The sequence below is a fragment of the Natrix helvetica genome, assembly GCF_964273705.1.
Source record: "Natrix helvetica genome assembly, chromosome: 12".
Classification (NCBI taxonomy): domain Eukaryota; kingdom Metazoa; phylum Chordata; class Lepidosauria; order Squamata; family Natricidae; genus Natrix; species Natrix helvetica.
In genome coordinates this window covers 6,160,009-6,177,095 of record NC_138556.1, presented here as the reverse complement: position 1 = coordinate 6,177,095, position 17,087 = coordinate 6,160,009, and positions in this window count along the sequence as shown.

Below are 17,087 nucleotides of genomic sequence, written 5' to 3'. Positions count from 1 at the left end.
AAACACCAAGAACCCAACAATTCAACCCGGAGCAACATATATTCTCCACAACTGCAGATGCTGATATGGGTGACAAGGCCTCCTTTGTAACGAAGGAGAGAAGGGCCTATTGTTCTGAGCCAGGTCTGCCCTGGAAGTGATTATATTTTCCACCCCAAGTGTAGATCAACAGCCCCAGGAATGGTGAACAATCCTTTTTTTTTCCACGGTTTTCAAATTCGCTTTAATTTTTGACTGAGAAAGGGGCAGCGTGTGCCTTTTGCAAAGACCACCGATCAAATCAGATGCTGCTTCCTTGTCATTTTCACGGCTGTTCAAACTAAGAGTCCCTGGGAAAGAAAAAAAAATTGTCTTGCTACCAAATTGCAATCATAAAGGCATGGCTTTAGTCTCTGTGAATTGCTGCAGATAGTGAACTTCTGGGTAATATATAACATAAAGAGTTTAATTGAATCAGCCTGCTGGGTTTTTGCCCAGAAAAAGTGGGAATTTAAATGCTGAGGCAGCTTTAGCTGCCAACATTACCAGTCAGCACTCCTTAGATTGGATTGTAAATAATCTTATTTTAGGCTACGCTAGGCGATTGGGATAAGCGGCTCCTTAAACTTGCTTGCAGAAGTAATTAAATAATTCTAGCATGTAGCAAGATACTTAAAATGAAAAAAAAGTAGCTTGAAAACAGCCTAAATTCTTAGGCTATCCTGAAGAAATATTTAGAAAGGATTTCCCAGAAGTAAGAGGAAGCAACAATAACCTGGGAATTTCAAGAATCCACTTTTCTGAGCAATTCCTATGATAATAGTTCCTCTGTGAATCAAAGCCAGCCATACCAGCTTGTGAGAAAAACAACATGATGGGCAAGATCACAACTATTGAAAGAACAAGAGAAGGAATGGGCAGGAGTTGGAATTCTCCAGGAGTCTCTTAATCAGGAAAATTGTTTATTCCTTGGAAAGTTGAGTGCAAATTATGATAGGGTTGACTCTGTTTTTAAAATATAGTTTATTGCAAATATTGGTAAGCCCACCTAGTTGTATGACTCTGAGGACAAAAAAGTCAAGCTGGGAGACACAACTGTGAGATGGAAGATTCACTTCTATTGCTTATATGCATCAATGAATGTTTTGATCACAGGAGCAAAACCCTACCATCAAAAATCATCAAAGAATGATTTTTGTCATTCTCATCCCTCCAAAAATATCCTGAGTGTAACTGGTGTCAAGCTATCTTTTTCTAGCTCAGCACCTTACTTTGCTCCTGTTCACTGAAATACTGGGATTCACTGGGATTCACTGGGATTCACTGGGATTCACTGGGATTCACTGGGATTCACTGGGATTCACTGGGATTCACTGGGATTCACTGGAATACTGGAATCCATCTAACTATCCATCCATCCATCAATCACCTATCTGTCAATCATCTATCATCATCATCATAATCAATCATATCTCTTTCATCTATCTATCTATCTATCTATCTATCTATCTATCTATCTATCTATCTATCTATCATCTATCTATCTATCTATCTATCTATCTATCTATCTATCTATCTATCTACCTACCTACCTACCTACCTACCTACCTACCTACCTACCTATCTCATTATTATCTGTTTAAACAAATTAAAGATCAAATGATTAGTAAAGTACTTAATCAAAAAGCAATATACTTTCCAATACAAGGATTCCAGCTATAGAACAAGTTTTTTACATTGACACTAAGAAAAATACATGGCCATGTCTTGCCATTTTGAGGACTCCCATCACATCTGAAGACCACTAAAATGGAGAATGTTGACTTATTTAACATAGTTGAGCATATCCTCCTCTAACCCCCACAATTAACTTGATCATTCCACAACAATCAACACCAGTCTTGGCTCAAGAATCAGGGTATATTTTATTTACTAAAAAATGGAGGAGGAGGAGGAGGAGGAGGAGGAGGAGGAGGAGGAGGAGGAGAGAAGAAGAAGAAGAAGAAGAAGAAGAAGAAGAAGAAGAAGAAGAAGAAGAAGAAGAAGAAGAAGAAGAAGAAGAAGAAGAAGGAGAAACAACTTGAAGAAGAAGAGCGGGAGTGTCCAAATTGAAGCATTTGAAAAGCTCCTAAACTCGGACCTGAAGAGCATTCCTGCCTTCTATTGCAAATTCCCAGCAGACAGAATTTGAATTTGTCTACTTAGAATTCTGATGGTTGTAAAATGTGATCCTCATTAGTAGTCATACCTAGCCTGATTCTCCTCTGTTCGGTCCCCTCTTTAAAACATTCAAATCAGCTGACATTCCTGTCTTCTGCCAGTTCATTTCATGGTTTAGTTATGTGCTTCATTGAAGAGGAAGTTCCCCCAGCTTTCGGCATTGAGTTTTAGTGGATAACTCAAGTTCTAAACACTGGAAAAAAACAAAAAACCCTCTCTTCCTTCTCTCTCTTTCTTTCTCTCTATTCTTGATGCCATATATGATTTATATACACTCATGCATTCCTTTCCTTCCCTTTCCTTCAAAGGTGGGTTTCAAATCCTGGCGCTACCAGTTTGCTCGTGCTTGCATGCGACGCTTCTGCACATGCACAGAAGTATCCAGGCTGGTAGGCGGAGCCTCCCGACGCCACTACTACCAGTGGGGCCAATCCGGGCCGAACCGGGAGCAATCCACCTCTGCTTTCCTTCCCTTTTCTTCCCTTCCCTAGCCTCCCTTCCCTTCTTTATTCCTTTCCCCTTTCTTCTTTTTCCCTTTCCTTTCCTCCACCTTTCCTTCCCTTCTTTCTTCTTTTTTCCTTTCCTTTCTTTTCCTTTCCTTTCTTCCATCTTTCCTTTCCTTTCCCTTTCTTTTTTTCCCTTTCCTTTCCTCCACCTTTCCTTCCCTTCTTTCTTCTTTTTTCCTTTCCTTTTTTCCTTTCCTTTCCTTCACCTTTCCTTTCCTCCACCTTTCCTTTCCTTCCCTTCCCTTCTTTCTTCTTCTTTCCTTTCCTTTCCATTCTTTTCCTCTCCTTCTTCCACCTTTCCTTTCCTTCCCTTCCTTCTTATTTTTTCCCTTTCCTTTTTCCTTTCCTTTCCTCCATCTTTCCTTTCCTTTCCTTCCCTTCTTTCTTCTTTTCTCCTTTCTTTTCATTTCCTATCCTCCACCTTCCTTTCCTTTCCTTCCCTCCCTTGCCTTCCTTCTTCCTTTTTCCTTCTTCCTTTCCTTATTTAATTTCATTTCAAGCCAAAGAATGCCAGTGACTAAAGTCTCTCCTTGGAGGGGCGCTTCTATAGCTCCCTCGTCATTTTGGTTGTCTTGTCTTGCATCTCTTCTTAGCAAGGGGCAGTGAAAAGAACTGTGCAAAATCTTCAGAAGTGTTATTTCCATAGGTCCGCAAGACAGCAAGCGATTCTCTTCCAAATGTTGCCAAGCAAGGAATTGACTTCTTTTTTTTAACAGAGTTAAACACTTGGTGAATTTTTAGATGGCACTGAGAACTTGAGAAGTTGACACCAAGCAACCCATATGGATTATCTGCTGCTTAGGGAGAAACTCATCTCTTGCAACCATTCACTAAAGTCTTTCCTGATAACAATCCAAGCTGTTGCTACACAAGCCATAATTTGGTGCAGCCTAAGAATGACAATGTTATATTGCTGTGATCAGAGAGTATTCTCTTTGCATTTAACATCAATATTTGTGTCCTTTCCATTTCAGTTGTTTGTCATTTGAAGCTTCCTCTGGAACTCTGTCCAGATGGGGTACTGATCTATCAATGAATCCTCAATATGGCCATGAGGCAAGTCCATAGCTTTTTCCAGAAAGGCTCAGATTAAAAGCCTAGAATCTTAAATTTAAAAACAAATCAGGGAGTTGTTTATGGGAAGTCCTCTGGCTTAACTACCGCCAATCAAAGGCTGCAGAGGATCCATGATTTCCCATTTCTTTTGCAAACCTCCCAACTATCTGAAACTGAAAGTGATGAACAGAATTTAATTCTTACCTCTGCCTAGAGAATGTGGCGTTCCCTGCCTCCATCTTCATTGTTTGATTTTCATTCATGCATGCATGCACAAGGCTGCTGGTTTGCAAATTTTCTGTACTGGTAGCCTTACCAGGTAAACCAGACAAGGAACATCACAAGATAAACATGTTCTGCTTTATTATAAAGCTACATCAAGTAAAATCTTGCAAGCCCTGAAAGTAAAATTCTCCTGCCATCATCTTTTGTTGTCGTTCAGTCATAAGTCATTTCTGACTCTTTATGACCCCATAGCATGCCAACACACACACACACATACACACACACACGCACCATCCTCCACTGTCTCCCAGAGCCAGTCACACACATACTGGGTAGTAGCAGGATTTTAAGGACAATGGAAGTAGCATTAAACATTGAGAGAGAGAGAGAGACACCTGCAAGGCACTCTTTGTTGTCTCAATTGATGCTGGTACTTGGTTCCAGCATTAAATGCAGATGGTTCCCCAGCATCTTTTGTTGTTTAGTCACTAAGTTGTGTCACAACCAGATAGACCACAATATGCCAGACTTTCCTGACCTCCACTGTCTCCCCACGTTTGACCAAATTCATGTTCATTGCATCGATAACACTATCTAACCATACTATCCTCAGCCACCCCATTCTCCTTCTGCCTTCAATCTTTCCAACATCAGGATGAGTCCACTCTTTTCTCGTTAAGTGGCCAAAGTATTGGAGTTTCAATGTCTGTCCTTCCAAAGGACAGTCAGGGTTGATTTCCTTTAGGACCGAGTCATCATCTTCACAGTTTAATAACTTGAGAAGGGTCTTCATGAACCTCTTGCTCCACCCATTATGCAGTTGTGGGCTATGTTGTCTCTTATCTGATCATTCCTTAGAAAGAATCTATTTGCCAGAAGGTCCATGGTTTCCCATTTCTTTTTCAAAGCTGCAGATAATCAATCTTCAATCTACCATACTACCACCTCTTACAATACAAGACAATACAGTATCAACAGTAGAGACCTTCAAATCTCTAGGTTCCATCATATCTCAAGACCTAAAATGGACGCCTAACATCAAAAACGTGATCAAAAAAGCACAACAAAGAATGTTCTTTCTGCACCAACTCATAAAGCTCAAACTGCCCAAGGAGCTGCTGATTCTGTTCTACAGAGGAATTATTGAGTCTGTCATCTGCACCTCCATAACTGTCTGGTTTGGTTCTGCAACCCAACAAGACAGACAGAGACTTCAGAGGAGAATCAGAACTGCAGAAAAAACAATTACTGCCAACCTGCCCTCCATTGAGGACATGTACAATGCATGAGTCAAAAAGAGGGCTGTGAAAATATCTACAGACCCCTCACATCCTGGACATAAATTGTCTCAACTCCTACCCTCAAAACGATGCTATAGGGCACTGCCCACCAAGACAACTAGACACAAGAACAGTTTTTTCCCGAACGCCATCATTCTGCTAAACAAATAATTCCCTCATCACTGTCAAACTAGTCACTAAGGCTGCATTACTATTACTATTAATCTTCTCATCATTCCTATCACCCATTTCCTCCCACTTATGACTGCAGGACTGTAACTTTGTCGCTTGTATTCTTACGATTTATATTGATATCGATTGTTTCTTGATTGCTTATTTGTACCCTATGACTATCATTAAGTGCCGTACCTTATGGTTTTTGATGAATGTATCTTGTTTTTTTTTTATGTACACTGAGACTATATGCACCAAATTCATGTTCATTGCCTGTCCAATCACACTTGGCCAATAAAGAATTCTATTCTATTCTATTCTATTCTATTCTATTCTAATGAAAAGGTGAATAGAATTCAGCTCTTAAGTCTATCTAGAGAATATGGCATGCTCCCATCATCTTCGTTTATTTAGTCATTCACAAGGTTGCAGGTTTGCAAATCTTTAGAGCCGTTAGGTCTCTCCCCTCCCCAGTTTATTCAAATATGATAGATAGCTGGGAGGCCCAATACATTCTAGAACTGCAAACATTGATCTACAATCAACTATGGACAGGTTTTACTTCTATTAAATTCAAAAGACAGAGTGGGCAGCAGGACTCATAGACTATATTTATAATTAAATTAAATTATGGATATATGGCAGTTGCAAAAAAAGAAAAGAAAAATAACTTCATATGTAGATTTATGGAATTATTTTACTGAAAAAGACTTATGTTACATATTTCAGTCCCTGGTGGCTACTAATGTTTTATTAAATACAGTGTAAATCCAGCTGCGTCCAGGCAATAAAAACCTGCAAGGGGCAAAAAAGAAAACAGAGGACACACACACAGAGAGAGAGAGAGAGAGAGAGAGAGAGAGAGAGAGAGAGAGAGAGAGAGAGAGGAGAAGGAGAGAGAGAGAAAAGGAGAGAGTCAGAAAGAGAGAGAAAGTCAGAGAGAGACAGAGAGAGAAAGAGATAGTCAGAAAGAGAGACACAGAGAGAAAGAGACAGAATCAGAAAGAGAGAGAGAGAGAGTGGGAGAGAGTGAGAAAGAGAGAGAGAAAGAGAGAGAAGGTCAGAGAGAGATACAGAGAGTCAGAGACAGAGAGAGAGAGAGAGAAACAGAGAGACAGAGAGAGAGGGAGAGGGGGAAGGAGAGAGAAAAAGAGAGAGTCAGAAAGAGAGACACAGAGAGAAAGAGACAGAGTCAGAAAGAGAGAGAGAGAGACAGACAGAGAAAGAGACAGAGAGAGAGAGGGAGAGAGTGGGAAAGAGAGAGAGAAAGAGACAGTCAGAAAGAGTGAGAAGGTCAGAGAGAGAGAGATACAGAGAGAGATACAGAGACAGACACTGAGGCAGAGAGATACAGTGTGTGTGTGTGTGTGTGAGAGAGAGAGAGAGAGAGAGAGAGTGAGAGAGTGAGAGAGTGAGAGAGTGAGAGAGAGAGAGAGAGAGAGAGAGAGAGAGAGAGAGAGAGAGAGAGAGAATGTGTTACTGGTAGTTAGTCAATGCTGAAGGTTCCTTTCTGTATAAAACCTGTTCACTTTGGTGCTTTATTATGCATTTTGCACACTGTAGACCATCTCAAAAGAACAAGCCAAAGGGTATTGTTGCTGTTGTTGTTGTTTTTTTTATTCGCCACCTGCAAAAATTCCATAAATCTTGTTTCAGCACAGCAAAACAAATCTCAGGCTAAGCTATTAGGTAAATACATTGAACGCTGCTTAACAGAATACACAAGGACTTGACGTGCTATATGAGAAGTACTTTTTCATTACAGATGTCTCGTGATGTGCCGGTGGACAGATATTAAGCTGGAATAATTAGCTTTAGAGGTAAATCCCATTTGTTTTTCAGGCTGGCAGCCAGGATGCTTTAAAAAATAATATTTTCATTTGCCCAAATCTGCTGGGGTTTTTTTTTTTTCCATTTCTTTTCCTTGCTCTTGTGTGCTTGGCATCGGGGCGCTTTACTTTACATAAAATTAGACCCTACTAAACTCTCTTTTCTAGCACAACTACCCTACCCCTGGAAGGGAACACCTAATTGAGACCGTACATTGTATGCAACGCACGTCAACAAGCAGCCGACATGAATGCAAATCAATATTGTGTTAGTATTGGGATTAAGTCAGCTCTTTTCCTGCTCCACTCTCCATTTGCCACTGCCTTTCTCTCACCTTTCTTTCTCTTTTTTTGGCCCAAGCAGTTGAAGAAGAGTAAATAAAACGAGAGTTTTGACTGAAACTGTGTCTAGGGATTGGGATTCCTATTTCCTTCAGCCGCAGATCAAACTGTCTGCACCCACAATAAAGCCTAGAGTACAACTGGAAGTAAAATTTGGAGGAGAAAAAGAATCTCCCTCCCCCCCCCCGCCTCCTCGAGGCCAGGTGCACTTCCAGATGTGAAAGGTCAGATTTCTTTGGTCTGCCTGTGGCTACAAATTAGAAAGCGATTTATGAGACTCTCAGTATTAATTAATCAGGGTAATGTGGAATATTTGGGGGGGGGGTTGGGGGAGCAACTTGTAATTCTAATGGATATGAAGCAGCAGATTTGAGACTGAAATATACTAGCTTAACTCAAAGTTCTGAACCGAAGAAGCTTCTTGGGTGAGAAGCAAAACGTCTTCAAAGAAAACCAAGAAAGTCCACTTGCCTTTTGAAAAGGGTAACCATGACCGGGATGACTGAAAAATCCCTATAGATATGAGCTTAACTTTCTGCTCTAAATCTCTGATCAAAATATCCATATATATAACTCTGGAATGCCTTGAGCAATTACAACCAAACTTAGTACACAGATGACTTACTCTCTGGAAACAAATATTGTGGGGGGTAAGACATCCCTAACACCCTTTGGGGTGTGTGTTCTGTAAAGATACAGCCTGTTGTGCCTTAAAATGGCTTCTACTGTACTGCCGTAAAATGATTTCTACTGTACAGTGCTGTGGAGTTGCCATGGTAACAGCTTCACAGTACTCCACAAGGGGGCTCCCTCTGGTAAGGGGAAAAATCCAATATTAGAAACTAAGTTTGGTTCAAACATTTTCCACCTATAAATAAATACCTGGACAATGCCGGGTTATCAGCTAGATGGCTATAAAAATAAACTTCGTAAGAGAGTTGAAAATATAAACCTGGATCTGGAAAACAACACAGGCCACTTTACAATTCCTTTTCTCTCCATAAAATAGATTCATAATATGAACTTCGCTATATCACATTCGTTTCATTTGTGAGAAAGATGTCTGCCGGGGAAAGTTGTTTCCTCAGTGCAGCAAAGTCAATAGACTAGTTTCCCTTTCAAGACATTGTTTGGAGTCAGATGGGACTTTGGAGATCCTCTAGTCCAACTCTTGCTCAAGCAGACACCCTGTACCATTTCAAACAAATGGCTGCCCAGTCTCGTCTTAATAACCACCAGTGATGAAGCACCCACAATTTCTGGAGGCCAAGTTGTCCCACTGATTAATTCTTCTCACTGTCAGGAAATTTCTCCAAAGTTTTAGGTTGCTTCTCTCCTTGATGAGTTTCCATCCATTGATTCTTGTTCTGCCCTCAGGTGCTATGGAGAATAGCTTGACTCCCTCGTCTTTGTGGCAGCCCCTGAGATATTGGAACCCTGCTTTCATGTCTTCCCTAGTCCTACTTTTCATTGTCTAGACATACCCATTTCCTGCAACCATACATAATTATACACATAACAAGGAAAGACACAAATGGGTTAAGCCAGCCCTAGACCAGGAGAATCATATCTAGGATGCTCCACTTCCATTTGTTTGACTTTTGTTATTTGTTCCATTTGTAAACCATTTGTAACTTTGATATGCGATTTGAATGCAGGCTTTAGTTCTGCCCAATTAGACAAATTCTGCACACCATATGGTCACTAATCTGCACACAATTTATAATACAGATTTGGCCGATCATCTCTAGCCTAAAATCTACCACCATAAAATCCTGCTGTCCTGTTCTGCTCCATATGTATACATTTTATGGTCTTATACTTCCCAATCTCCCCATGTTATTTTGCTTAACAGACACATGTTTTCAAGCAATAATACCATGTTTGTTTATGCCTTTTCCACTAATAAACCCATTTTATTTGCACTTCTTGGATAGATACACTTTTTTTAAATGGGAGAACACTTTGATAACACTCAAAAGGAGTATGAATGGTAATGTAAATGGGTTAGGTTCACGGAACTCAGGAACCCAATGATTGAATTAAGCTATTTTATCAGGCCACACAATATTTAGAACTCTACATTAATAAAATGTTCTGAGTTTACACAATAACCTAAGCCATGCCCCGATATTTAAGATTTAACCAAGATTAATACTAAGCTAAAAGTATTATTAGTAAATGTATTAATAAATTTAATACGTTTAGTATTAATGCTAGATGTATTAGGGACGTTGTGGCTCAGTGGCTAAGATGCTGTGCTTGTCGATCAGAAGGTTGGCAGTTCGAATCCCTAGCGCCACGTAACAGAGTGAGCTCCCATTACTTGTCCCAGCATCTGCCAACCTAGCAGTTCGAAAGCACGTAAAAATGCAAGCAGAAAAATAGGGACCACCTTTGGTGGGAAGGTAACAGCGTTCCGTGCGCCTTCAGCATTTAGTCATGCCGACCACATGACCACAGAGACGTCTTCGGACAGCGCTGGCTCTTCGACTTTGAAAAGGAGATGAGTACTGCCCCCTAGAGTCGAAAACAACTAGCACGCATATGCGGGGGGAACCTTTACCTTTAAATGTATTATATGCATCCAGCAAATTCTAGTTGGTTTACCTAAGCATATTTTGAAGTAAATGAATTCTCGCTTAATACCGTGAAAAGTTGGGGGGAAAATGTTGATCTATAAACACTATAAATGACATTATTATTAAAGCATTTTTGTTACAAGGTTCTGTTCAAAGAATCTTATGGATTTTAGTTCGGAGAACTAGTTTCTAGAGAAAGAGAGAGAAAAAGAATTTTACACGAAGCATGAAGTGCCTCATGTTGAAATAGGTGGTTTTAGCTGCTGTAGAAATTCACTTTGAAGTTGTCAACGGAAAAAAAAAACATCATTCAAACTCTAAATGAATGAATTAAGGAGTTTTTCTATATGCCCCCTCCCTGCAACCTTAAAAGGGTCATAGACACATAAAGGCCCTTCTTTTCTTAATTTTGTCTTTCCTCTGGGGGGAATTGAGTTAAATATTTCTCTTGACCTGAGCTTATAAATGGCTAACACCTGCGAAGTCAAGTGTACCTATTCAGCCGGAGAACAAGTTGCTTTTTAAAGAAAATGTTTAGTTAAGAAACTAGAGGTTATTTAATTTCACTGACATGATTGTCGTAATTGATCGTGTTCTGAATTTTATTTGGTGATGCAGATTCCTAGGGCTGTCAGACTTCATGACTATACAATATAAGTGTAGAGTGGATCTTTTTTAAAAATTCTTCTTTGATTTGATAAAGGATAATTCATGTGGTTTGCCAGAGGAGACAAATGTTCAGATTCCTTGCTCAATAGTAGTAACTGTAAGATGGATCTTGGAGTCCTAGTGGACAACCATTTAAATATGAGCCAGCTGTGTGCGGCAGCTGCCAAAACAGCCAACACAGTTCGAGGCTACATAAACAGAGGGGTGGAATCAAGATCTCGTGAAGTGTTAGTGCTGCTTTATAAGGCCTTGGTAAGGCCGCACTTGGAATACTGCATCCAGTTTTGGTTGCCATGAGGTATAAAATATGTTGAGACTCTAGAAAGAGTGCAGAGAAAAGAAACAAAGAGGATTAGAGAACTGGAGGCTAAAACATATAAAGAACGGTTGCTGGAATTGGGTATGTCTAGTATAATGAAAAGAAAGTATAGGTGTAACATGATAGCAGTGGTTTACAAATGTAACAAATAACAAAAGTCAAACAAATGGAAGTGGAGCATCCTAGATATGATTCTCCTGGTCTAGGGCTGGCTTAACCCATTTGTGTCTTTCCTTGTTACACGTATAATTATGTATGGTTGCGGGAAATGGGTAGGTCTAGACTAATGAAAAGTAGGACTAGGGATGACATGAAAGCAGTGTTTCAATATCTCAGGAACTGCCACAAAGAAGAGGAGTCAAGCTATTCTCCATAGCACATGAAGGCAGGAGAAGAAGCAATGGATGGAAACTAATCAAGGAGAAAAACAACTTAGAACTAAGGAGAAATTTCCTGACAGTTAGAACAATTAATCAGTTGAACAACTTCCCTCCAGAAGTTGTAAATGATCCAACACTGGAAGTTTTTAAGAAGAGATTTGGATATTCATTTGTCTGAAATAGTATGGGTTTTCTGCCTAAGAAGGGGTTGGACTAGAAGATCCCCAACAACTCTGTTATTCTATTCTTAGTTTAAGATTCTCTGGAGTGCAGCATCTCTTCCAATGTCCTTATTTACAAGATGTTGAGAGAATGAGTTCCAACATGAGTGAATGTCCTGTCTTTCCATTTTTTTCTCCAGTGACCTACAACTTTCTTCCACCCAGCTTCAAGGAGAAGACACCAAAAAGAAACTCTGGGTTCAAATATGGAAGTATAAGCAGTCAGGGAATTAGCTAAATGCCCAAAGCAAAACAGTCCACTTTATTTACAACAATAAAGCTTCAAATACTTCCAGAATATGGAAATAACTCTTAAGCACCATGAAAATGATATGACAGAATGGAAATAGAAAGAAGATGAAACTTCTAGATCTCAGACACTTGTTACAACAGCTGCTTCTGCTCTCCGGACTTTTTCTTTCTTTTTTGATTTCTTTTTTACTGTGTTTAAAATAGTAATAAAAAGAAAACAAAAAGAAATAAAAATACAGAAATGACTATAATGCAGAGACATAGTTTCCCAGAAAATATTTTTTAAAAATCATTGAAGCATAGAGTTGGAAGGGACCTTGGAGTTCTTCTATTCCAACCCCATTGTCAATGAGACCTTATGCCATCCCAGACACATGAATGTCCAATCTTTCCTTGAAAACCTCCCATGATGGAGCCACCACAACTTCCAGAGGCAAGTCGTTCCACTGATTAATGGTTCTCACTATCAGGGAATTTCTCCTTAGTTCTAGGTTGCTTCTCTCCTTGATAGGTTTTCTCTCCATAACTTTTTGTTCTGAAATCAGGTGCTTTGGTTGTCACAGAGAACCCATCTTCTCTGTGACAACCACTCAAGCAGTGATGGGATTCAGCCGGTTCGTACCTATTCGGAAGAACCGGTTGATAACTTTCTAAGCAGTTAGGAGAACCGGTTGTTGGAGGAAATCTCCTTTTGTCTTTTTTTCCACTTTACAGGGCTAATCCTGTAAGGAAGGCAGGAAGGAAACATTCTGGTGTCATTTCTAGCCTCATCTTTATTGCCCTGCTTACAGAAACTGCCTCTCCGGTTAACCCTTATTCCATTGTAACAGCTAAGGCCAAGCGCCCATCGACCTGAGTGACATTGAGTTGGCCACGCCCACCCGGTCACATGACCACCAAACCCCACCTACCCAGCTGGTCATTAGGACAGAGAACAAGTTGTTAAATTATTTGAATCCCACCACTGCCCTCAAGTACTGGAAGATAGCCATCTTGTCACCACTAAACCTTCTCTTCTTTAGACTAGACATACCAAGTCCCTTTAACCATTCATCATATGGTTTAGAAACCACACAGAAGAAGTGTTTCTTTTAAAGTGAAACAGAAAAAAACACAACAGGAAAAAGTCCCCACAAAATATAACATATCATTACAAGAGTTAAAATTCTATATATATAGTCATCTAACTTAAATATTACAAACGGTGGTCACATGATCCCAAGTTAGGGCAACTGTCATAAGTACATGCCAGTTGCCAAGGGTCTAAATTTTGATCACATGACCACGAGGATGCCATAACAGTCGTGTGAAAACCAGTGACAAATTCCTTTTTTTTCAGAGCAGAGTGTAATTTTGAATAGTCTAAACAAACTAAAAAAAAAAAAAACCCTCTAACTAGGGTACATACAAAACCTTTGCCAGAGCGATTCTTGAATACAGCTTGTTTGCATGAAATCCACATTGTATATCAGACATTAATATGATTGAGCGAGTCCAGAGGTATTTCACGAGAAGAGTCCTCCACTCCTCTGCTCAAAATAGAATCCCTTATGCCACCAGGTTTGAAACTTTGGCCTTGGACAACCTAGAACTATGCTGCCTACAGTCTGACCTAAGCATAGTACCCAAAATTGTCTGCTATAACGTCCTACCTATCAACGACTACTTCAGCTTCACCCTCAATAATACACGGGCAAACAATAGACACAAACTCAAGGTAAACCGCTCCAAACTCGATTGCAGAAAATATGACTTCAGCAACAGAGTGCTTGACCTGACTCTGTTGTTACATCCTCAAACCCCCACAGCTTCAACTTCAAACTGTCTACCGTGGACCTCACCCCATCTTAAGAGATCCATAAAAGGGCTGTGCATAAGCTCACCAGGGTACGTACCGTCCCTGTCCTACTGCCCCCATTTATTTGTACCCATCTCCTGTGTCCATGTCCATGTTTATACTAATACGTGTTATCTTGTACATGTTTGACAAACTAATTGAATGAAATGAATACATAAAATAAAATGGTCGCAAATCAAGGACTAGCTCTATAGACGTGCCTATTATTCAGTTTGACTTCTCGCAGAGTTCGTGCTGAGGGACAATCTCAACCCGGGGCGCTTGGAGTAGGCTTCCTATTAAGTGAGACTTCTGGGTTTCATTTAGAGTAATCGTCCCTCTCTAACTCCTTTCCCCCAGCAAACACAAAACAAAACAGATTTTATTGGCAGTGTGTCACTGCGAGGGAAGCCTATTATTTTTCCATGAGAAACTCAAAGTCCCGTGAGAAAGCCTCTGTATTTCTGTGGGAAACCACCAGAAGTGGCCGAACATCCTATGAGACTGGACAATTTGAAGCCAAGAAGAACTTCACTCACGTTCTTTCTCTCTCTTTTTCTTTTCTTACTCCTTGCTGAGAGAATGAAAGACCGGGAGAGGAGGAGGGCGGAGATCAAATGTTGGAAAGAGGAAACAAATTCAATCTTTGATAAAAAAAATTAACACGGTGTGAAAAACTGAATAGAAATAACTCTGGTTTTATATTTATAACTGACTTCCGGAGGAGTCTCTTTTATTCTTGCTTTATGTCTTGAAACCATCTTAAAAATCGACTGAGCTTTAAGTACATCTTCCTCGTACTCACACCTCTTCTGCAAGGCGGGTTTTACAGATGCTGCCATCTTAAAAATCAATTTGAAGAACAGCCATAAACCTGAAAGCTTTCCAGTTGGAAGTGTATACGACACAATGCAATTTTGTTTAATTTTAATTGACAGAGATGTCAGCTGAAGAGAATATTTGAGAATATTAGCCTGAACAGTAAACTCAAGCTTTTGACATTTTTATGATATAATGATATAATTCTCTTGGGAAAAGTTGTTGCGGTGAAAGTTCTCCTCCACTGTCAGATTCTACACAAAAGCTGTATGTGTTTAATTTTTTTTTCTCTGACAGAAGAATGACGAATGTATTACTAATTATATGATTACTTTATTACATGCAGTCTGCAATAAAACCATTGACGTATATTCAGCCAAAAATCTGGTTTCACAAAAATGATTTTTTTTTCCTTTTTAAGTACATCTCGATTAGAATAGCAGCCAAATTAATTTTAAGGAGTCTGAAAATGTATTCTCTTGCAGATTTATCTTCTCTCAAAGAACACTCTGATTCAATATTTGTACTACATTTATTTGATACCTTTAGTTGTGGATAAAGGTAGTGGTAAAAGGTCCCCTCGCACATTTGTGCTACTCGTCCCCAACTCTAGGGGGGGTGATTATCTCCATTCCAAAGATGAAGACTAAACACTGAAGGCGCAAAGAACACTGTTCCCTTCCCACCAAAGGTGGTCCCTATTTTTCTACTTGCATTTTTTACGTGCTTTCAAACTGCTAGGTTGGCAGAAGCTGAGACAAGTAACGGGAGCTCACTCCATTATGTAGCGCTAGGGATTCGAACCGCCAAACTGCTAACCTTTCTGATCGACAAGCTCAGTGTCTTAGCCACTGAGCCACTGCATCCCAGTTACTTGAGGGCATTTGATTGCAAAAGAAAATCACTTTGCAGAACCTCAGAGACGCTGTTTTTCAGTTAAAAAAATATAATTGGAAGAAAACAATGGCTTAGTCAAAACCGGTTATGTCCATTTAAAATTCAGCTGTTTGGTGTTCTTTTTTTTTAAAAAAAAAAGGCTATAGGCCAAACAATATGTGAAACCTCATCTCACCTATCACATAATAACGAGGAAGGCCTGATTGCTTAATTTTTAATGTGATTTATTTTTACTTGCAAGCTTTAACTTGTTTTAACTCTGTTTTTAAGCTATGCTTTTATTCATGTATTTATACGGTTTTACTATGCTGTTGTAAACCATCCATAATCACTTAGTCGAAACGGTTTACAGAATAACAGAGTTGGAAGGGACCTTGTAAGTCAGGGGTGTCAAACTCGATTTCATTGGGGGCTACATCAGGGTCGTGTTTGATCTCGCGCGGGGGGGGGAGTGAAGTGGGTGTGGCCAGCTTGACGTCATTTGTGTCAGGGGTGCCTATGGCAGCCCAAGTGCTCTGCCAGTGAAAACAGTCTCCCAAGCTCTGTTTTTGCAGCTTCCTGCAACCCTCTGCTAGCAAAAACGGAGCATGCTCCATTTTTGTTGGCAGAGATATTGCGGGCTTGTCCTTCTATCTTTCCAGGGTGGCCCCATGGGCCAGATCTAAGCACCTCATGGGCCGGATTTGGCCCACAGGCCTTAAGTTTAACACCCTTATTGTAGGTCATCTAGTCCAGCAAATGGCCAGTGTAGAAATGTCCAAAATAAATACATGAAATAATTTCACCTCTATCCTCCAAGAAACTATGAAGCCAACTTTTTAAAAGATGGCTTATGCATTGCCCCTGTTTCATTCCTACCTTAAGCATTCTCAAAACTTAGGGGGAGGGTGTTGAAAAGTTAGTTGATAAACGGGACAACTGTATCATCTCAAAGTCATAAAATGTCAACTGCTCACAACCATCCATCCGTGACTTCTGTGCCGGAGAACATCTATGGAAGAAAAGACACAGCAGGGTTGATTCAGTTAAAAGCCTGGAGGGAGGGGGGAAAGACACATATGGTTTCTCTCATTGCCAAAAATTGGTGCAAGATTTGGCTGTAATTAAGCGGGCAGGAATTCCGTAGACGGGGTACCTGTACTAGCAGTGTTTTGTTTTGTTTTTTTTCCAAATGGCCACATTGTGAATTCCTGGTGTTCTGTGATGCACTTGGAATGGAAAAGCGGAAGTTGATTAATACATAAATGTCTCTTTTCATTACCTGCTGGAATGGTCCCAGACAGAACTTCTGAGTCCCCTTGGTGGGGACTTTTCTGCACTAGATGGGACCATTGTAACATTGAACAGATTGTCTTCTGCTATGGCTGGTAGTTGGCAGGGCTGGCTCCAAATGTTATATCTCCCCCCCCCCCAGGTTTTTTTAAGCCATTCCACTCAATGAATCTTCCTTGTGCTTGCTTGCCTGCATCGGCTGCTCTCTTCCCCCCTTGGCTTTATAGC